The sequence below is a fragment of the Ambystoma mexicanum genome, chromosome 7p (assembly GCF_040938575.1).
Source record: "Ambystoma mexicanum isolate Mex_15411 chromosome 7p, UKY_AmexF1_1, whole genome shotgun sequence".
Classification (NCBI taxonomy): Eukaryota; Metazoa; Chordata; class Amphibia; order Caudata; family Ambystomatidae; genus Ambystoma; species Ambystoma mexicanum.
In genome coordinates this window covers 766,961,874-766,982,701 of record NC_090939.1, presented here as the reverse complement: position 1 = coordinate 766,982,701, position 20,828 = coordinate 766,961,874, and positions in this window count along the sequence as shown.

Below are 20,828 nucleotides of genomic sequence, written 5' to 3'. Positions count from 1 at the left end.
CTGCTGGGGGTTGGGGATGCTGGGGGACATGAGTCTGGGCCTGAGGCTCACTGCTGGAGGGTGGGAGTGCTGGGGGACATGAGTCTGGGCCTGCTGGCAGGTGGCCCTCACTGCTGGGGGGTGGGGAACTGGGGGGCATGATTCGGGGCCTGCTGGCAGGTGCCCCTCACTGCTGGGGGGTGGGGGTGCTGGGGGACATGAGTCAGGGCCTGCTGGCAGGTGCCCATCACAGCTGGGGGGTGGGGGTGCTGGGGGACATGAGTCAGGGCCTGCTGGCATGTGCCCATCACTACTGGGGGGTGGGGGTGCTGGGGGACATGAGTCTGGGCCTGAGGCTCACTGCTGGGGGGTGGTGGTGCTGGGGGACATGAGTCTGGGCCTGAGGCTCACTGCTGGGAGTTGGGGGTGCTGGGGGACATGAGTCTGGGCCTGAGGCTCACTGCTGGGGGATGGGGGTGCTGGGGGACATGAGTCGGGGCCTGCTGTCAGGTGCCCCTCACTGTTGGGGGTGGGGGTGCTGGGGGACATGAGTCGGGGCCTGCCGGCAGGTGCCCCTCACTGCTGGGGGGTGGGGGTGCTGGGGGACACGGGTTGGTGATCACTAGTGGAAGGTGACATGTGGGCTGGCTGGGGGGCATGCCCATGGTGGGTGGGCTGCGTGTGGGACATGACCAGGGGTGCAGGGTAGACCCCTGTGGTGTGGGTTGCCCGCAGGGGCAGTTGAGGGGGTAGAGGGCACACCTGGGAGGCCCCACACTGTCAATTCACGTGTGGGACTCCCCACGCACCCCACTGGATACACGTACCCCACTCTGACAGCGAAATTGCATGTGATGCTTCCCACGTACCCCAGAAATACACGTACCCTGCTCGCACAGGGCCAATCTCGTGTGAAACTTCCTGCACACCCCAGTAATAAACATACCCCGCTCGCACAGGGCCAATCGCGTGTGAAACTTCCCGCGCACCCCAGTAATACACATACCCGGCTCGCACAGGGCCAATCGCGTGTGAAACTACCTGTGCACCCCTGAAATGCACGTGCACCGCTCGCACAGGGCCAATCGCGTGTGAAACCTCCCACGAACCCCAGTAATACATGTACCCCGCTCGCACAGGGCCAATCACGTGTGAAACTTCCCGCGCACCCCCGGAATGCACATACCCTGCTCGCACAGGCCCAATCACGTGTGAAACTTCCTGCACACCCCAGTAATACACGTACCCTGCTCGCACAGGGCCAATCGTGTGTGAAACTTCCCGCGCAGTGGGGTACGTGTATTTGGAGGGGTGCGCGGGGAGTTTTACAGGCATTTTTGTGGTTGGGGGCCTGTGCGACATGTACGGGATTTGTGCGCTGTACATGGTGCAGGGGGAGGCGTTGGGGGCGTAACTGGCGCTGCTGCAGGGTCAGTGCGCCACTCTGCACCACGGCTGGTAATGGATGTTAAAATCCATGAATACGCTGTGTGCGGAAATGGATTTTGGCGCACGCGGCAGGTGCAGACTGTCGCATGCGCACACTGTGCGCCAGCCGTGTGCGCCACTTGTCCGCTGAATTCTATGAATTACCCCCTGAGTGTTTTGTATTTGCATTTTGTTTATTATTTGTATCGCACACCTAAGCCTGAGGTAACTGGGCACTACAGAAAAACTTGTGAACGTTATATACATGGACAGCAAAGGCGCATCGACCAGTGGTTACAGGTAGGTCTATTGGCCCATAAATACAGATAAGAGCATAGGTAGCAGTTGAGAGACAGTACAATAAATACATATATGCCTATGTAGTACATAGTGTGACTAAGGACAAGTTAAGGGCAGCTGTGGTCGGAGACTGGTCTTTGGCTTTAAATGATTGAGCTTATCTGTGAGCCAACTCTTTACTCTAGTTCTGAAGGAACAGAAGGAAGGTTCCATTCTGATGTTTTATGTCTGTTGTAGCACCCCAAGGATATAATAGCTTCCCATCAGAGGTTGCCCATACCACACAACATTAACATCTTCCAGAATAAGAATTCAAATTGAAACTGGTTAGTTCTTTCCTTTCTAAATTATGTGTACTTTATGCGTGCAATTGCACAAACCTGCAGAACATGTTTGGAAGAGAGGTGTGGTAACTCCCGGTTGGGTTGACATAAATATTGGCTGCCCATTTGAGTGTTAGACAGTTGGATGAGTGCTTCCAACGGGCTCATTGGTTTGCAGCTAAAAACACAAAATGAATGACGAACTAACATGCAACTGAGCACTTTATAGCGCTATTGTAATGGAGCTTTGGAGTTGCTGTCCTTTTGGGGGAGCTGTTCTTTTTTATTATTAGTCTAAACTAATGTTAACCTATCCCTACCGTTTTGAACAACTTTTAAGTTGTTTTTAAATTGGAAGATCTTTCCTCTTTTGAGGGTTTGAATGTGTTTGAGATTTGTTTTGTTTTATATAATATGAGTTTGCTATTACTTGAGTTTGGCACTGAGTAGTTTCTGCACCTCTCTATTTTTTAGATCCTGTTTCTATTTATAAGAAATTCGACAGACCGCATTTAGAAGAGATTGAATAACTTTGTGTGGTAAGCATCACCATAATTATTAATTGATTGTGGTTGATTAGCTGTTAAACTTTAAGACATAACAGCAAAATTCATAGATGTTTTGTGCTACTTCGCTGGGTCTCTGTTTAATTGAAAACAAGAAACCCACTTGAGGAATACTCGAGAGTGCGAACCGAGCATTGGAATGAAAAATGTCTGAAACCAATGGTTCATGATACATTGAAATTCTTGTTTCCCCTGACAAATTTCCCTACATTATTCTGTAACCAACTGGGAATGGAACATGTTGGGAGCAAGTACTGCTAGATTGTATGTGCAGTTTAAATAGGGCATTGATAGCCATTGTAGAGTTGTAATTAGTAACCCGGCGAGAGACAATCAGAAGGCAAGAGCCATTCTGATTGGCTCCCGCCAGTTCCCTACCCGGCCGGGAATCCCCTCATCGGGATTCCACGCCCTTTGTCCCCAGCGGGGGCGTGGCAGCCCCTCAGCCAATGAGGAGGCTCGAAACGGGGCCATCCCCGCTCTGAGCCTCCCCGCGGCTGAGAGGCTGCCTTCATCCCCCGCCGCGGACTCGGGTAAGGAATTTTTTTTTTCTAAATTCCCCCCCCCCACTTACCTTCTTGTTCCTGCATCCCCGGCGGGGGACGAGGAAAGCCTTCAGCCGTGTGGAGACTCGGAGCGGGGCCATCCCCGCTCCGCGCCTCCACGCGGCTGGAGGCTTCTCTCGTCCCCCGCCAGGGACGCAGGTACGTTTTTGTTTTTTTTTTCTCCCCCTCCCACTCCCGCCCTCCCAACCCCACTTACCTTATTTTTGATCCTTCTTCGGGAGCGGACGCGCTGGGAACACTTGCGTTCCCAGCGCGTCCGCTCCCGATGCCCGCCATGGAAAGGGAAAACGGACTCCGTTTTCCCTTTCCATGGCGCCGGCCATTTTCTTGGTCGTTTTTTTTTTCTCCTGAAACACTGCAGCGCCGAAATGCTGCAGCGTTTCAGGACAAAAAAAAAAGCTTTTAGTGCCCCGGTCACGCAATTTTTGCGGGCCGGGGTACTAATAGCAATAGAACCCTCGCGTCGGGGGCATTACCGTCTCAGGTAATGCCCCAGGGCCTTCGGTAAGGCCCTCGCTTCGCTCGGATCCTTACCTATGGGCCCCGGGGCATTACCTGAGACGGTAATGCCCCGGACGCTTGGGTTCTATTGCTTAATTAGAGAACCTGACAAAGATAAGATTGGCTCAAGACTAGACACAAGGAGACCTGATTTTACGAAGTGCTAGTGTGATATGTATGTGTCATTTTTAGATACAGAATTTACATTTCTTTACATTGGTGGTGTTATGAGAGGATTTTATATAAGTTATGTGTATTTATTTAAAAAACATTCTTTCTGTACACTTTTTTGGTATGTTTTGTATTTTGATTTATTTAACAAGTGAACAGTTTGCTTTGGTTTTAATGACATTTTTAGTAATAAAGAATGAATCATTTATGTAAGATTTTGTGAGTTTATAATGCCAATACTCACCATAGAATAAATGTTGAATTCATATATTATACAGTTCCAGATTGGGTCTGCAGTTTTGAGGCTATTTCCTTAGGGCTTTTCCATTTGGGACTTTGACCTACACAGGTTGTAGTTGAGAGGTGGCAGGATTTTTTTTTTGTATAAACAGTTGTTCGCATAAGGGGCATAGTCCTGCACTCTTTTTGTTTTAAAGAAAACCCAGAGTGTTTAGGCTTTAGAAAGTATGTACTGGAGGATGAGAAATTCTTAAGAAAATGTACTCTGGGATTGACTTTTTCGCAGACATAACCTATGACCAACACATGTTTAGGTGGTCTGAAACGTAATGAAAGCCAACCAGCACATGTGAAGAAAAAACAAAATGCAAATATTGAGCTGCTAGTCAGGAAGGTAAGAGATGCAGAAATAAACCACACCCAGACTCTGAGTGAACTGCACAAACTGAAATTGGAAAAACTGAAAAATGTGCTGAACAGTTTGCAATGCATCCTGGATAACAACATGCTCTTCTGCAGCAGGCAGTTGTATTGATGCATTGTGAATAATGCGGCAGAATGCTTGCAGCACACCTAGCCGAGTTGCACGCTTGCTCTTACAAAGATGCCATAATCAGAGGTGATGGGAGTTTAATTCATTCAAAAGATGCAAATAACACCCACTCTGGGGATTACTATGAGGGCATTTATAGGGAGTACACTTCCTCATTTTGGGAATCGCTAGACAGCCTCTTGAGATGTTGCAGCTGCCATTATTGTCAGAGACAGAGTGAATTATTTTGGATGGGGAGCTCACAGTAGAGGAAGTGCTGGAGACAATTGAAGCGAAGACCACAGATAAATATCCCAGGACAGATGGCTTCTGTGCTTCATTTGACAAGAAACACATAGGGGTCTTAGTTCGCTTCATGGCAAATGTGTACATTGAATGTATCTCTCTCCATGAACTGCCGAAAGCAGTGTGAGACGTCACATCTTAAAACCAGAGCAAAATTCCATTGTCTGTATAAGTTACACTTTGATTTTTCTACCGAATGTGAATGCAAATGTGTGTGAAATCATCTCAGTGACAAGATTGGGTAAGGACATCAACATCAAGTTTGTACTTCTTGACTTGATTATCGTTTTAAATGATGGCCAACCCCCTCTAGTAGCAGTCTGTTTTGATGCCAGAAAGTCATTCTATCAAGGTACTTGTGTTACACAATTAGGAGGTTTGGATTCGGAGAGGGGTTTACTAAGACTTTTGACACACTATAATTTAGAACAGTTGCGAATGGGTCTTTAGCAGGTCACTTCCTATTGACAAAGGGCAGAGAGCAGGGCTGGCCCCTGCCACCACTCTGATTTAATCATGATATTGAGCCACAGGCAGTGGCAATACAACAGAATGTGCATATTAGGAGCCTTAGGTTTAAGCATACTGTCTATAATGTTAGATACATATAACATGATACATTTGTTTGTGGTAAGATAATCACGTATGTCATTCATTGAGGGGATTTGAAATATCTCAGGCTATAAAATGAACTGGGGTCAAGGTACAGGCCTGTCCAAAATCACGTTTAAGAGCACACTTGATGGTACTGGGCAGTTTCTGAGAGATCAAATTATCTTGACATAAAATGTATCCTCTTCACCATTATTGCCACAATTCTTGAACGATGTTGCAAAATTGACACATTATTGAAAGACTTTTCGTGGGCAAAGTTCAAGAAGCCCTCTCTCCCATGGTGGGTATAGTGTAAGCCGGTGGATACAGGGGGGTGGGCTGGGTTGTTTTTCTAAACTGCCTGAAACCTCTTTGTGCCTGTATTATAAGAGAGTGAAGATGCAGGGGTGCCCATATGGTTACCGATAGAAAAGGAAAGTGACAGCCTTACCCCCTTGACTACCATTCATGGACAGCAGGCCAACATGCCCAATGCCTCGTTCATGTCAACTGTGGCTCACGTGGTGAAGGCATGGAACACCAGCCTAATTGGAATGTCATGAAATAAATATCTTCACTAAAGGGACACAATTTGGGTCAACCCTGCCTCAAGATTAATGGCAAACAGCTGCACTGGTACAACAAGGAGTCTAAGGAATCGTGAGACCTGAAGGAGTTGTCAGACGGTGGACTTTGACTTCTCGCAAGTTAAATGCAAACTCTGTAACAGAGAGAAGTTTGTATACAGGAAGCAATGCTCTTTAACAAGTGATATGGTTCAACTGATTGTGGGTTGGGTCTTGACAAAGGACCCTAGATTGTGTGCCTTGTTGTTGAACTCTATGGTCTTGATTCACATATGTGTTTTGTAGTGTTGCAATCACATAGGAAAACGCTATGTGAATCATGCCCTTTGTCTTGTGTCTCCACTATATTTACACCGCTGAGGTCAAACAAAGGCCTTGATGAGAGTGAAGCGAAAAAAAGGGAGGTGTGGGCAGCAAAGTTGAGCTGTTTTCTTTGAGCTACAACCAAAAGACTAGCTAGCCCGTGTCTCGACAGTCCCAACATTAGTGTAGCCCCACATCTTTTCCAGACCTAGCAACACTCCTGTTCAACAGAATGACGGTTTTCATGTCAACAAGGGCATTTGGGATGCCCTTGAAGAACGTTATGTATAATTAGACTGTTAAATGGTCCCTAAAGATTCTCCCAGACTGTTGTATCCCCCCCGCACTTTAGACCCCATTCTTCTCTTTTGTTTCTTGTTTCTTCCCTTTGTCCTCTTGCAACTTTGTAAACCAATCATTGGCAAAGCCTATAGTTTTGGTGTTTTTTAGTTGTTTATTGCATTTTACATTTAGCTGGAGGGAATGAATGAGGAATGACAGCACAGAGAGGAAAAAAATGACAACATGGAGGGTATGAAGGGCAGTGCTGGGGTTGAGTGAAGCACTGTGGGGAGTGGAATAAGAAATAAATGGCAATAGAAGGTAGAATAAAAATGTCCAATGAATGAAATGTAGCACAGCAACAGTGCACATGGTCATAGTACATTTGAAGGAAAGAGTGGCAACACACATGGGGGTAAGGAGTGACAGGGCAAAGTGGAGGCAGAGGGACAGCGCTAGAGAGGGGAGGGGGGAAACAATACATGGGGGAAGGGATTACAGTGCCAAGGGGGAAGAAGATGCAGTGCACTGGGGGGGGGAGTGACAGTGTAAGGGGAGGAGTACCAGCACCAGTGGGACGGCACCACAGTGCACATATTAGGAGCACTAGTGCAAGAGGGGAAGGAGGGACAGAGCAAGGGGAAAGGAGATAAAGCACAAGGGGGAAAATGGACAGCACAAGGGGGGAGAAAAGATAGCCCAATAGGTAGAGGGACAGCAAAACAGGGGAGGAGTGACATCACAAGGGGAAGAAGGGAACGTGTAAGGTGGAGGTGGAGGCAAAGCACAGGAGGGAGGAGGGCCAACACAAGAGAGTGAGCAGGGACAGTGTAATAGATGGATGAGGGAAAAGTGGCAAGGGGAAAGAGCAGTAGCCAAGGTGGGAAGGAGCTGAAAGCGCAAGGGGAAAGTAGTGAAAGCCAAGTGGGATGGAGGGACAGCACAATGGGGAAGGAGGGTAGCACAAGGGGGAGAAGGAACAGTGCAAGATTGGAGGATGGAAAGAACAAGGGGAGAGACAGTGCAGCGGGTAGTAGGAAAAGCCTTAGGGGAGTAGGGAAAGCACAAGGTGGACCGTGCAAGGGGAAGAGGCAAAGTGCAATGGAGGAGGAGGGAAAGTGCATGGGGAGACATCACAAGGAGGGCAGCAGGATGGGCATAGGAGGGAAAGGGCAAGGGAGCAAGAAGGGACAGTGCAACAGATGGAGGCAGGACAGCGCCAGGGGGAACAAGTGAAAGTGCAAGGGGGAAGGAGCGAGAGCAAGGGGGAAGGAGGCACAGCACAAGAGGGAATGAGAAATAGCACAAGGGGGAGGAGCGACTGCACAAAGGGGGAGGAGGTACAGTGCAAGAGGGAGGGACAGCATAAAGGGTTAGGTGGGACAGCACAGCAGGGAGGAGAAAGGCACATAGGGGAACACTGCAAGATGGAGGGAAAGCACATGGGGAGGAAGGGAACACATGGAGGGATAGCGTAAGGGGAGGAGGGCCAGTGCAAGGAGGTGAGGAGGGAATATATACAGGAGTTGGGAGGTACTGTGCAAGAGAGAGGAGGGACAGTGCAAGGGAGGGAGGAGTGACAACACAAGTGTGAGGAAGGTACAGTCATAATGTATGAGGCAGGACAGCACAAAGGGGGAAAGTAGCAACATTGCATGTAGGTAGTGACATCTGTTGGTTGTATGTATAACTGCCGCCTCTGGACATAGATGTCCTATACTTTAGTTTTGATCTCAGTGTGATTTCATACAAGGACATCTGTATGTTGTCAGTGGTACCACACCTGTCCAATGAACTACAACCTACAGATGGCCTCACAAATTATTTTATTAGAGAGGTGCAGTACCACTGACAGCATGCATATGTCCTCATAAGAAATCACATTGAGATTGGAGAGGTGTAGTACCACTGACAAGATACAGATCTCCTCAAAAGAAATCACACATTTAGATTTCTTCTGAGGACATCTCTGTTGTCAGTGGTACTGCTCCTCGCCAAAAAATAAAATATTATAAAATAAACAAGCACCAGGGAAACATGAAATGCTCATGGAAACAGGTTGTGAAAAGGACAACATATTTGCCAATGGTACTGCACCTCTCCAATGAACTGCAACGTACAGATGTCCTCACAACTTATTTTTATTGGTGAGGTGCACTAACAATGACAACATACAGATGTCCTCATAAGAAATCAACGATTTCTTATGAGGACATCTGTGTGTTGTCAATGGTACTTCACCTCTCCAAAAAGTAATTGCTTTATGGAAACAGTATCTAGAAAGGGACAGCTGCATGTAGCCCAACAGGGCCAGGAAAGTAGCCCAAATATAGCCATACTCCCTCTCCTGAGAAAAGAAAGATCACCACGCCAACCCAGCTTTGAAAGTGACACAGTCACATTAAATGTTACGTTATATTATTGTGCATTTGTATAGTGCCTGCTGCCATAGTTCATGGCATCAAAGTCTCTTCGCCTGTCAGAGAAGCAAAGGAGGAGCATTACAGAAAATTCAGTAGTGCTAGGGAGGAGCAAAGTCTAAGTAGTTGTGATGAGAGCGAAGGATAGATAAGGTGCTCAGGAAGGCATGAGAAGAAAAAGGTGAAAGAGCTATTTGTACAATTGGACCAAATGTATTGTGGGAGTCAACTGTATTCCATGGGATGCAGTGCTGAAAAGACAGATAGAAGGAGAAGTGGTGTTTCGCTGTGCAAAGAGGTATATATGCAATCGACTCACTGAACAGTGAACTGGGGGCATGTTGAAGCCAGGCCCAAGAAAACACAGGTGGCAAAACCTTCTTACTTACATCGCTAGGACCCACAACAACATTTGACAAGGGTTGTAAGACAGAACTCCGAATTTGGCAGGTTTGCAATAGCTCCCTGAAAAGCAAGCAACCATCACATATTTTGTTTTTTTAATGTAATTATGTCATATACCAAAAGCCTATGCTTGTGTGAAAAGTGCTTAAGAACACCAAGCCATGGTCAGACGTCTGAGCCTTCCACAGTGTCATGGTGAGCCAAAGCATATACAAACTATGCCCAAGAAAACACAGCATGCAAAAGCCATCCTTGTATTCCCCAATGGCCACGACCAGCCAAGTTCTATAGATTATTTAAAAGCTGGAAGGAAATCTGGGCACATTCAACTCAGGGTATTTCAACAACAGTTTCCTGGGGGCAGAAGCCCCAATCTGGCTTCCTGGAGCTTCCTGAGTCCTGCTAGGGCCTTTAAGGGAAAGGTTATATTGATGTGTGAGGCAGGAATCCTCATAGGCTAAGGCTGAGTGCTTATTTGAGTTCAATTGCATAAGGCTTTGACTAGCCTTCTCACCCTGGGCTGCAGTTATTGCGTCCTCATGACAGTTTTAATTTGAACAAAAGTCAGTGATACATTCAAAACAGTATGATTTGTTACAGGAAATGTTTAATGCACATTCCTGAAATAATCGTTAATACAACTTGTCTTTGCAAATCACACACTGGGTTTACATCTCAGTTTGCCCGTAATACGCTAGTGCCAATGCATTTTGGATAGAACCTTCATCAGGGCGGTGTTTAAGCAAAATCAGTATAACATGACTGATATTTCATTCATATCTATTTGATGTTCAACACATTAAACACATTAAGCCATTACATTTCAGTTAAACCAATAAAAAACACATACCATTCCATGAGCGAACCACATCCGTTTACATAGGTAAAGAAAAATAAAACAAAATGGATGTATCAGTTAGTTAGTTGGTAGTGTAATATATACTATGTGTATCAGCAAAAGCTGAGTGAGCATGTCCTACCTGAGTCATGCCAGTTTCTTGACAATGTATGTCTGTACACAGATACATCTACAATATAAATAAAGACTTGTCACCCTTTTGCTGATGTTAAGAAGACAAGTTATATTAACGGATATTTCAGGAATGTGCATTAAACATTTCCTGTAACAAATCATACTGTTTTGAATTTATCACTGACTTATGGTCAAGACTTTTATGCAAAATTCACAGCAGATCAATCAGCAGCAACCAAATGGGGCAAACTGTGAAGCGCCTTTCCTAACAAAGTAGAGTTACTTTGTTTTTTGGATATCATACGTTTGGACAGGTCCTTGTGCTATAGGACCATTTTGGACTGGCAGCTCCAGGCGAAAGCATTCTAAGTATTGGAATCAATTAATCTTATTTATCCGATAACTGAAAGACTGAATTTATAAGTGGTGCCCTCCTCTCCCTCTTCACAGTTTTAATTTGAACACCATATTCATAAATTATGAAGTTCATATGTGATAGTGCAGAGGTAAGGTCCTTTATTCAGAAAACAAGATTGCCAGCATATTTAAGATTTTTTATATCTAGGGTCCTGACATGGTTTTTTGCCTGGACCAACCCACCTGGGACAATCAATGAAGCAGCAGGTGTAGAAGAAACTGCATCTTTGAATCCTATGTGAGCTCCTAGACCATAACTGATGGATTTGACTATTTGAGGCTGAGCCCTAGTAGTATTAATTAGTTGATGACATATTCAGCTTGCAGCACTTAGCAGCCATTTAACCTGCCTTTGAGTAAGGCACTAAATGCATCAAATTTTTAAAAGTGAAGTATTTTCTGAACTACCTTATCTAGTCATTTATATAGATCCTAGAAGTTAATGGAATAAGGCGCTATATAGCCTGAAACATACATAAATTCTTATTTTGCATATATCATACATTATAGGGTGTAGCAATACTCATTATGAAAATATGGATGAGGGAAAAAGCATGCATTTGGCCTTGCCATTTGTAATAGATTCTCCAATCATTGCTAGAAGATGTTTTGAAATGGAGATGACACTTGAGTTTGCTAACTTTGTGAGCTGCTAGAGAATTTGTTGACAAAATCGTGTGAAACCTTCCGGGAGAGGTGGAGAGATGTTGTTTATTTAAACAAGAACCCTTAGCTTTTGTTTTCAATATGGAGAAGTCCACATCGGATGCTAGGAGAATATTATTTATTTATTCATAGGCTTTGTAGTTTTGTTTACTTATTGGAGTGGCATTGAGCACTCGCAGTGAAGCCCATTCAACAGAAAAGCCAGCCAACACCATCTACACATTCCACAGATGCTTGCATGCACACTAAAACAAGCATTTACCCACTGGACGCCCAGGGCATGGAACACCCTCTGCCCCCCACAAACTCACTGCATCATCCATCACCACATTCAGAAAGAGCCTCAAAACCTACCTGTTTCCCCACACATAACCCTGCACTTTTCCACTGATATCACTTGTCTATGATAATCTTCCTATCCTTTCCTGAAAACAGTTTGCAATTTCCTTTTTCACCTCCCACCTGTTCAATTTCTGAACCATGTAAGGTGCTCTGAGACCCTCTGGGGTAGGGCTAGTGCTAAATAAAAATTCAAATTTGGTCGGTTGCAGAGGAACGTATGCCACCCAGCATGCTGCCTGTGGTCTGAGTGTACTGCACATACATGGAGCCAGGCTCTGAACATATATATGAAGGGGTCCCACACATAAAAATGGGTGATTTGATTAGTCATACCTTTAGGGGCTGATTTATGCATTAGCTTTAGAAAGAAAGATTGGCATGCTTTAATTGGCGCTGCAAAACTATTTCCTGCTTTCCTCTTTCTTGTCATGCAATTCATTTAGGAATTGCTTTAGCTTCTAGCATGTGTGATTAATGATGTTGCCTTAGCCACCGATGCATAAGTAGGGTTAAGAAGAGATGTATTACTCCTATATGTGGTTGTAGTTTGCCTTGACATACAGGGGACCATGCCTCATGTAATTGTGCTGAAACATATTGATACAGCGTTTGCACCCTTTCAGGTGTGTTGCATTGTGATACGCTTTGCACCATGTGAGGTGTGTTGTACTGTGAAAGAGCTTTGCACCATTGCAGGGGCTTAGGTGATATACCGTAGAGATTTGTGGTATTGTAAACCATCAAGTGGTGAATTGTGGTTTATGATGGTTTATGTCCAAATGTAGATTAAGAGAACTCACAACAAATGAGGGTACATGCTTATTTGTGAATTGTGAAATTACTATGAGAGTCACATTTAGTGAGAATGTACCAGGAGAGATGATATTGTAAAACATCCTATTTGCATACACACTGACCTGTTCGTCTCTTACTCTCCTGAAGGGGCAGCAAAGGATGTGCTCATTAATTAATATTGAATACATTAAGTGGATATTATGTGCATATTCTATTGCATGTTCTCATGTATGCCTGTGTGTGTAGGATTCCACCAGGAATGGGTTGGCTGAATACACCAGTATAGATCAGAGCTGTAACATTGTACATATAAAGCTGTCATTATAGTTAGAATTGTTACATGTGCAAGGAGTAGCATTTTACAGTCCAACAGACCTGGTATAAATAAATATATAATTTGTTGAAGGATGTCAAACATCCCTGAGTGTAGAAGATAGCGCACATTATGCTCAGTTAGAAAGGGAATTGCATTGTTCGAAGGGAATCCTAGCATCCATTTTGGGACAGATAAAAAACAGTCAGCCCCTAAGGAGGGAGAGTGGCTCTAAACGGCTTGGAGGTACAGGTTAAAACCACAGCAACCCTTTTATACCTAGAGCTAATGGTTTGCTGTAGAGAGTAGGATATAGACATACTTCACAAGATTAATAAAAAGGGTTAATACAACCCACAAGCATAACGTCTATGATACAGAGGTTTGACCCATCATATCAATTATGGGCCTGCTGCCTATGTTTCCAAAACTTTCCACAAAAATCTCTAGTTGATCGAACGACTTCTCAGTGTCGATGAAAATAGTGGATTGTTTTCTTGATTTTGGATGTACACTCTCTGGGATGGGTAAACAACTTTTTAAAATGTTTTCATGAAACAACCCCAAAATAAAAAGCTGACACAGAGAAACTATCTTGTGTATGACTCTAGACAGATGATTAGCTAGAATTGATAAGTATATTTTACTGTTGGCATTACCAAATGATATAGGTTTATTTAGCTTCTAGCATGTGTGTTACCAGGAAGGGTAGTGATTCAACATTTTCCATGAATGCCAGTACGGCTATGTGTAAAATCTGGGATAACTATATTTGCAAGGTTTCAACGTCTCTGACAGGACGCTATCTTTTCTTGTTGCTTTTAGATAGGGACATTCTTAAATGCTATTAACTAATGATGTTAATTAAAATGAAGATTTCAAAGAGTAATAATATAGTTTTCTGCTCTTACACCTGGGTTTATTCTGTTTTTTTTTTTAGGTCAGAGTAATCATTAAGAAAAATGATTTACCTGTCAATACAAGATTTTTAGAAACCGCATTGCTCTCTGATATAGTAGTTTGATCTTGTCTCTTGTTATGATGAGTGTGAGTTAACAATTTTAGGGTCTCTTTAACTTTTAACTCTCAATTAAGCGATTGGATATTTGTATTTTAAATGTAGCGTCAACACATTTAAGAGATACGGGTACTGGCTCAATTTAAAGCAAAGAGGCATCAGAAACATGCATCCTTCATTAATGATTTGTGTTTCTCACCATTTCCCATGAAAAACGGTGTGCCTATGGGATGTAGGTAGTTATCTGCTACCCTGGGAGACAGCACCTACAAATGCGCAGTTTCTCGCACAATGAAAACATTTCATTGAACTGGCACAGGGACTGGATTTTAAACAACTTTAAATTTACAGCATGAAATGCCGAAAGTCCCCATTCAAAACAGAAATCTCTGCATTCATAAAAACAGTGCCACTGCTGCTAAGGAAAGAATATACATTACCAGAATCTATAAAAAGAAAATGTTGGTGAGACGCTAAGCACTATTGTATTTCATCAATAATCACTTAATTCCTTATAAATCATGGAACTGAATATCTAAAAATGTGAAAAGACCCAGTGTTTCAGAAATGTTCCAAAGTAAACTGTGCATATAATTGTGTATATAATTTTCCAACAGAAATTGAAGCCTTGGTTTATCCTTTCAAGAACGTATATATTGAAAAGATAACAGTGATACTTTTATGAAAGCATATAGAAGCCTCGTGAGATTGTTAAATGATTTGTATGTGCAGACTTTTAAAATAGGGAATACATTGTGTAAATGTTCAAGAAATCAATGTTCTTCTAACATGGCTTTAGCAATGCTCATTTCTTGTTAGCTTTCTAGTGAAATTTGTGAACAACAGATTTCTTCTGTTTTAGCCCTTCAAACATGTTCAAATGGTGAGATGGGTTACATAAACCAGGATATTTATATTGGCCATTTGGTGTAAATAGGCTTGCTTGAAATTTTGCAAGAGAACCTATTGAGTTCACAGAACAAAGGGCCATCTGGACCACCATTCCTGAGTAAATAGGATATATTCCACCAACATTTAAGAGGATACTCTAGTAAATACATCTTTTCATTCCATAATGCCTGAATCCATTGTATGATGGGTTGATAAAAATCAGAACTGTTTACATTACAACCAAGCATGTGATAAGCCAGGTCTGACTTCAAAGAGCCGTAACACAGTTAGAGTGTCACCTTTTGACATCAGGTAATGCAATAAAGCTGGCTATTAATAGCAACCAAACAATATGGCCTCAGAGAGAAGTTTACATTACTCATTTTGCTGAACCCGTGTGTCAGAGTACAAGCAATTGCTGCTCATTTAGAATTAGCACCAAAAACTTTGATTATAAAGCCATTACCATATGAAATGTTCAGAGATTTAAGATTCATTCTAAACTGTTCAGCCATCACCTCCTTTGTTTGGCTTTGCCTCGCCCAGTGGGATGGGTATGCCCATATGTGGGTCTTGAGGCTGCTGAGCATAGAGAACAAAGCTACACCTAACTCATGATGCCCAATGAGGATGGATCATGTGTGGGTTTGGTTGTGGTCTGGTAGAGAAGAGATGTGACATAGCAGTTCAGTCTAGATTGCCCCTTTGAGGTTGGGACCAAGCGTGATTTGCATACAGTCTTTTGCCTTTCTGTAGTGGCTTGGCAGGCTGAAGAATAGTGATCTGGAAGGTTGCAGAGAGTGCTTTTCCGAGGTGTAAGGTTAAATCTAAACCTTCAAACCATTACCGCTTTTGTTTTGCTTTGTCATCCCAAGTGGGATGGGTATACCCAGATCAGGGTCCCAGCTTGTAGACCCAAACTGCACCTCACTGATGATGCCATAACAAGTCTGGGGTTGCTTGTGACCTTGTGCAGAAAGGCTTTAACCAAACAGTTTGGACTGGACTGCTCCATTGGCTTTGGGACTTAGCCTGATTTGAGATAGTATTTCCCCTTTTTGTACCAACTTGCAGGCTGAACAATTACTGCCTGGAGGGTTTCACAGATCAACCCCCAAATGTTTAAGATTATTCTAAACCTTCAACCATCACCTTTTTTTTTTTTGCTTTGTCACCCAGAGTGGGTTGTGTATGTCCAGACATGTATCGTGAAACTTCTGGGTCCGGAGACCTAAGCTACAGCTCACTGATGATGCCCAATGAGTCTGAAACATGTCTGGGGTTCATTTCGGTCTCCTGCAGAAGGGGTGTGACCAACAGCTAGGGCTGGACTCCCACTTTTGGTGTGAGATCAAGTCTGATTTGCATTTGGTCTTTCCCCTTTCTGTAATGGCTTGCTCACACAGCATAACAATGGCGTGGATGGTTGCCCAGAGCAATTGCCAGTGCTTTAGGATGAATTCTAAATCTTCCAGCCATTTCCTCTTTTTATTTGCTTTGTCACTCTGAGTGGGACGGGTATGCCCAGACGTGGCTCCCAAGCCTGCTGTGCTTAGAGGGCCAATCTACACCTCACTGATGATGTATAATGAGGACAAAGCACGTCTTGATTTGCTTATGATCTCATGCAGAGGGGAAGTGGTCTTGCAGTTTGGGATGTATTGCCCTTTCGGAATGGATCAAATCATTATTTCCATATGATTTTTGCTCCTTAGTATGGCTGTAATGGCTTGTTCATGCTGAAGAAGGATGGACTGGATGGTTGCTCAGAACAATTGGCAGTGTTATAAGATTAATTCTAAACTTTTCGGCCATCACCTCTTTTGTTTTGCTTTGTCAACCAGAGTGGGACGGGAATACACAGACATGGATCCCTAGCTGATGGACCTAGTTAACCTCACTAATGACCCCCAATGAGGCTGACACATGTTTGGGGTTGCTTGTAGTCTTGTGAAGAAAGATGAATGTGACCTAGGAGTTTGGGCTACACTGCATCTATGGGTGTGGGACCAAGCTTGATTTGCAAATGATCTTTCCCCTTTCAATAATGGCTTCACAGGCTGAAATACAATGGTCTGGAGCACTGGCGTAACAGGGGCCCTGCCAGCACATGTTGTGTGGGGGGGCACTGGATAAAAAAAAGAAACATTTGTTTTTTCCACAAAAATATTTTTTTTCTTTTTCAATTTACTCTGCATTCATAAAGAAATGATTTTGGTAACAGAAATCATTTCTTTTTGAAGGCAGTGACTACAAAAAGAAATGTTCTTTTTAAAGTCCGAGGGCTCTGCCCCCCCATGGCATGGCTGACCCTAAACTGGAGGCCTCCATGTCATGGGGTGGGGGGAGCCCTATGACTTAAAAAATAAATAGTTTATTTTTGAAGTCACTCTGCCTTCCCAAAGAAATTACTGCCGTTATGGTTTGGTCCTTAACAGAAATAATTTCTTTATGAAGTCACAGTGACTTCAAAAAGAAACAATGGGTCTCATTTCGGGTTTGGCGGTAACCATGCCGGTGCTACCGGCAGGTTGCCGCTGGACCCGTAATGATTTACCGGTGCCCGACTTCCCGGGAACACAGGGAGATTACAAGCCCGTCGGTCTGGGAAGTCAGGCGCCGGCAAATGATAAGTCCCCATTTCCATTGGACTCTATTGGAAATAGGTCCACGGAAGCACCGGTACCGTTAATAATGGTGCCGGTGCTTCTGTGAAAACTCTGTGGGTGGGTGTCGTTCCACCTGGCAGGTCTGGTCTAACCTGCCGGGCGGGATAGCAACCTCCCGCAGTGCTGTAATATGCCGGTCCGGAAACAACAGTGCCGGTAAGCTTCCCGGCACCGTTGTTTCCGGAATGGCATAGTTGTAATGAGGTCCAATTATTTGGGACGTATTAGAGCTCCCCTCGACCCCATGACGTGTGTGTGTGTGTGTGTGTGTGTATGGTGAAAGGCTGCACAATTAAATGTATAGGTGGCTGTCTGTGTGAGTGTATGGTGAAAGGGTGCACACTTTAATGGACGGGTGGCTGCCTGGGTGTGCCTGTATGGTAAAAGGGTGCACACTTAAATGTATAGTGGCTGCCTGTGTGAGCATATGGTGAAAGGGTGCACACTTAAATGTATGGGTGGGTGCCTGGTGGTGTGTGCCTCTATGGTGAAAGGGTGCACACTTAAATGTACGGGTGGCTGCCTGGGTGTGCCTGTATGGTGAAAGGGTGCACACTTAAATGTATGGATAGCTGCTTGGGTGTCCCTGTATGGTGAAAGAATGCACACTTATATATATGGATGGCTGGGTGCGCGTGTGTGTATATGGTGAATGGTGTGTGTGCTTGCGTTCAGGGGCTCAACAAATCTACATTTCGGGGGCTAACCCTTCAAATGTTGGGAGAGGCGCTAACTTCATGGGTGGTGATGGGGGGGCAAACTTATTTGTTTGGGGCATCTCATTTCTTTACACATTTTAATGAGACTATTCTAGTGCAGCTTCAATGTTACAAGCAGTTAACTCTCTCCTTTAAGTTTGAAAGCACCCACTTATGGACTGCTATGAGAATGAGTGATCTCCTGCTGCCTTCCTAACCTTCCAATCACTCCGATGGCATGCAAGTATTAAACCCACATCACGATTTCAATTGCCTAAAAAATGTGGCATTTGAATGCAGGTGCTAACAGTGAAATGCTTTATGTTAGTAATTGCTGGGCTCTTGTTAAGAGCAAAACCCAGGTGCCATTTAACATCTGTGTCCTGTTCTGTCTGCCAACTGCTGTGAAGGTCGACCAGGTTGAGTCATCATAGCCCAAAATTTCAGGGGGAAGGGGGAGGGAGTGCTGAATCCTAGTCAACTGAATGGTGTGGCACCAATACTTGCGTTTAATGCTTTGATTACTCATTACTTCTAGCCGTATTCTTCCTCGTCCCAGTGTGTATGAGACAGCACTTGTGTAAGAGGCAGAGTGCCTTATACACAAGTACTGGGATGAAGTAGAGGTACATGGAGGTAATGCCTGACTTAGCTACCTGTAATCATCATTACTCCTAGTCCCTATTTTCCTCATCCCAAATAGCAAAGAGCCTCATCCATAAGCTCTGGGACAAGTAAGAGGGACGTGGAGGTAATTCTGGGCCCAGAAGCTGAGTTTGGAGGTTAGGGTAGGGTTGGGAGGGAGAGGGGATGTGGCAGGGGGGGTGCAGGATTATGCAACAAATCATAAAGGCTGTCCATGTCCAGGCTAATCAGGCATGATATGTGGTATTAGTGGCTAGAGAGGCATTTCGGTGTATCCAATCTAGTCATTCTCAGTTTGGAATGCCATTTTTTTAACTGGGCATTTCTAATAAAGCAGTCCTGCTAAGTGAATTACCTGGCTAGACTGCCATTTGGGTGCTGCTAGTCTAGCCGCTTCTTACTGTGGCTTTGTATATTTTTCTGTGCATCTGTGATCAAATGATATGATATAAGTCATTTATAATGCGCCTGTACACAAGTGTTTCTGGGCGCAACAAGACAAGGGTGGGAAAATAGAGGCAGGACAAGACAAACAATCTTACTAGGCCTTGTGTCATTCAGATAGTGCAAGTGCAAGAATGAGAAGTGCAAGGGAAAAGTGAGGGGGGAAGTGTAAGGGAGAGGAGAGGGAAAAACAGGGCAGAAATGCTCTGAGTAAGTGCAGCACGGCTCTGGGTAGTGCAAGGAGAACAAGGGACTGTAGGGTTACAGATACAGCCCTTAAGTGCGTGGTAGGCCCAGAGGCAGTGCAAGGGTGACTGATCAAGAAAGAGTCTGGACTCAGTGAGACTCTGAGGGTAGCCAAGCAACCAGTTGGTACAGCAGACAGGTAGGTCAGGTAGGCCAGCAGGGGAGGGAGAGAGAGAACGCAGAAGAGAAGAGGAAAGGTTTGAGCTGCTTCAGAACTTCAGGTGGTCCGTCTCAGGTTTGAGAGGGGCAGGGAGGCTATTCCAGAGGAGGTGCCTGCAGAGGAGAGAGATCTACCACCCACTCTCTGCCTGGAAAAGTGTTTAACCCTTAGAGAGTTGTAGGAAAGGGCTTGAGAAGGAAGATATTTTGGAAGAGCGCGTTGGATGTAGTGTGGGCGCCAGGCCCAGAAAGCATTGTGGACAATGCAAAGGGTCTTGAACTTGATCCTTGCAGCAACTGGGAGCCATTGGAGATCTTTCAGGGCTGGAGAGATATGATTTCCCTGGGCTTGAGGACAAGGATATGTCTCACAGTCCTGTTCTGGATTAGTTGCAGAGGGCGGAGAGTAGAGGAAGGCAGATTGAGAAAGAGGCTGTTGTAGTAGTCCAGCCTAGAGAGAACCAAGGCTCTGGAGACAGTGAGCTTCTGGGGGAAAGTGAGAAAGGGAAGAGTGCCTTTGAGGAGGAGCAGCTAGTAGTGGGACTTCCTGGTGACGTCCACGATGTGAGGAGAGAACGAGAGAGTGGAGTCAAAGATGACACCAAGGTTGTTTACCTCACAGAATGTCGAAGGAAGAGGACCCAAGGCGGACGGCCAGAGTGAGAGAGGTAAAGCAGGAGCAGGAGTCCAAATGAGAAGGATCTCCATTTTACTGACATTAAGGCAGAGATCATTAGAGGCACACCAATCCTGAATCGCAGATAGACAGTCAGGAATGAGTGAGAGAGGAGAAGAGTCTGAGGGGAGCCTGAAGGAAAGCAGAGTGTCATCCGCATAACACTGAAAGTTAGAGGCGAAGGTTGAGATCAGGTGGGCCAAAAGGGCCAAGTAGAGGTTGAAAAACCAGGATGAGAGGATGGAGCAGAGAGAAAGGGAAAAAGTTGGACCTGGCAGGGGCTGTCCAAGAGGAAGAAGGTCAGCCACTCAAGGGCCTGATCCGTGATGTCCATGTTCTCATGGAGTCGATTGATCAGGATTGATCAGGATGG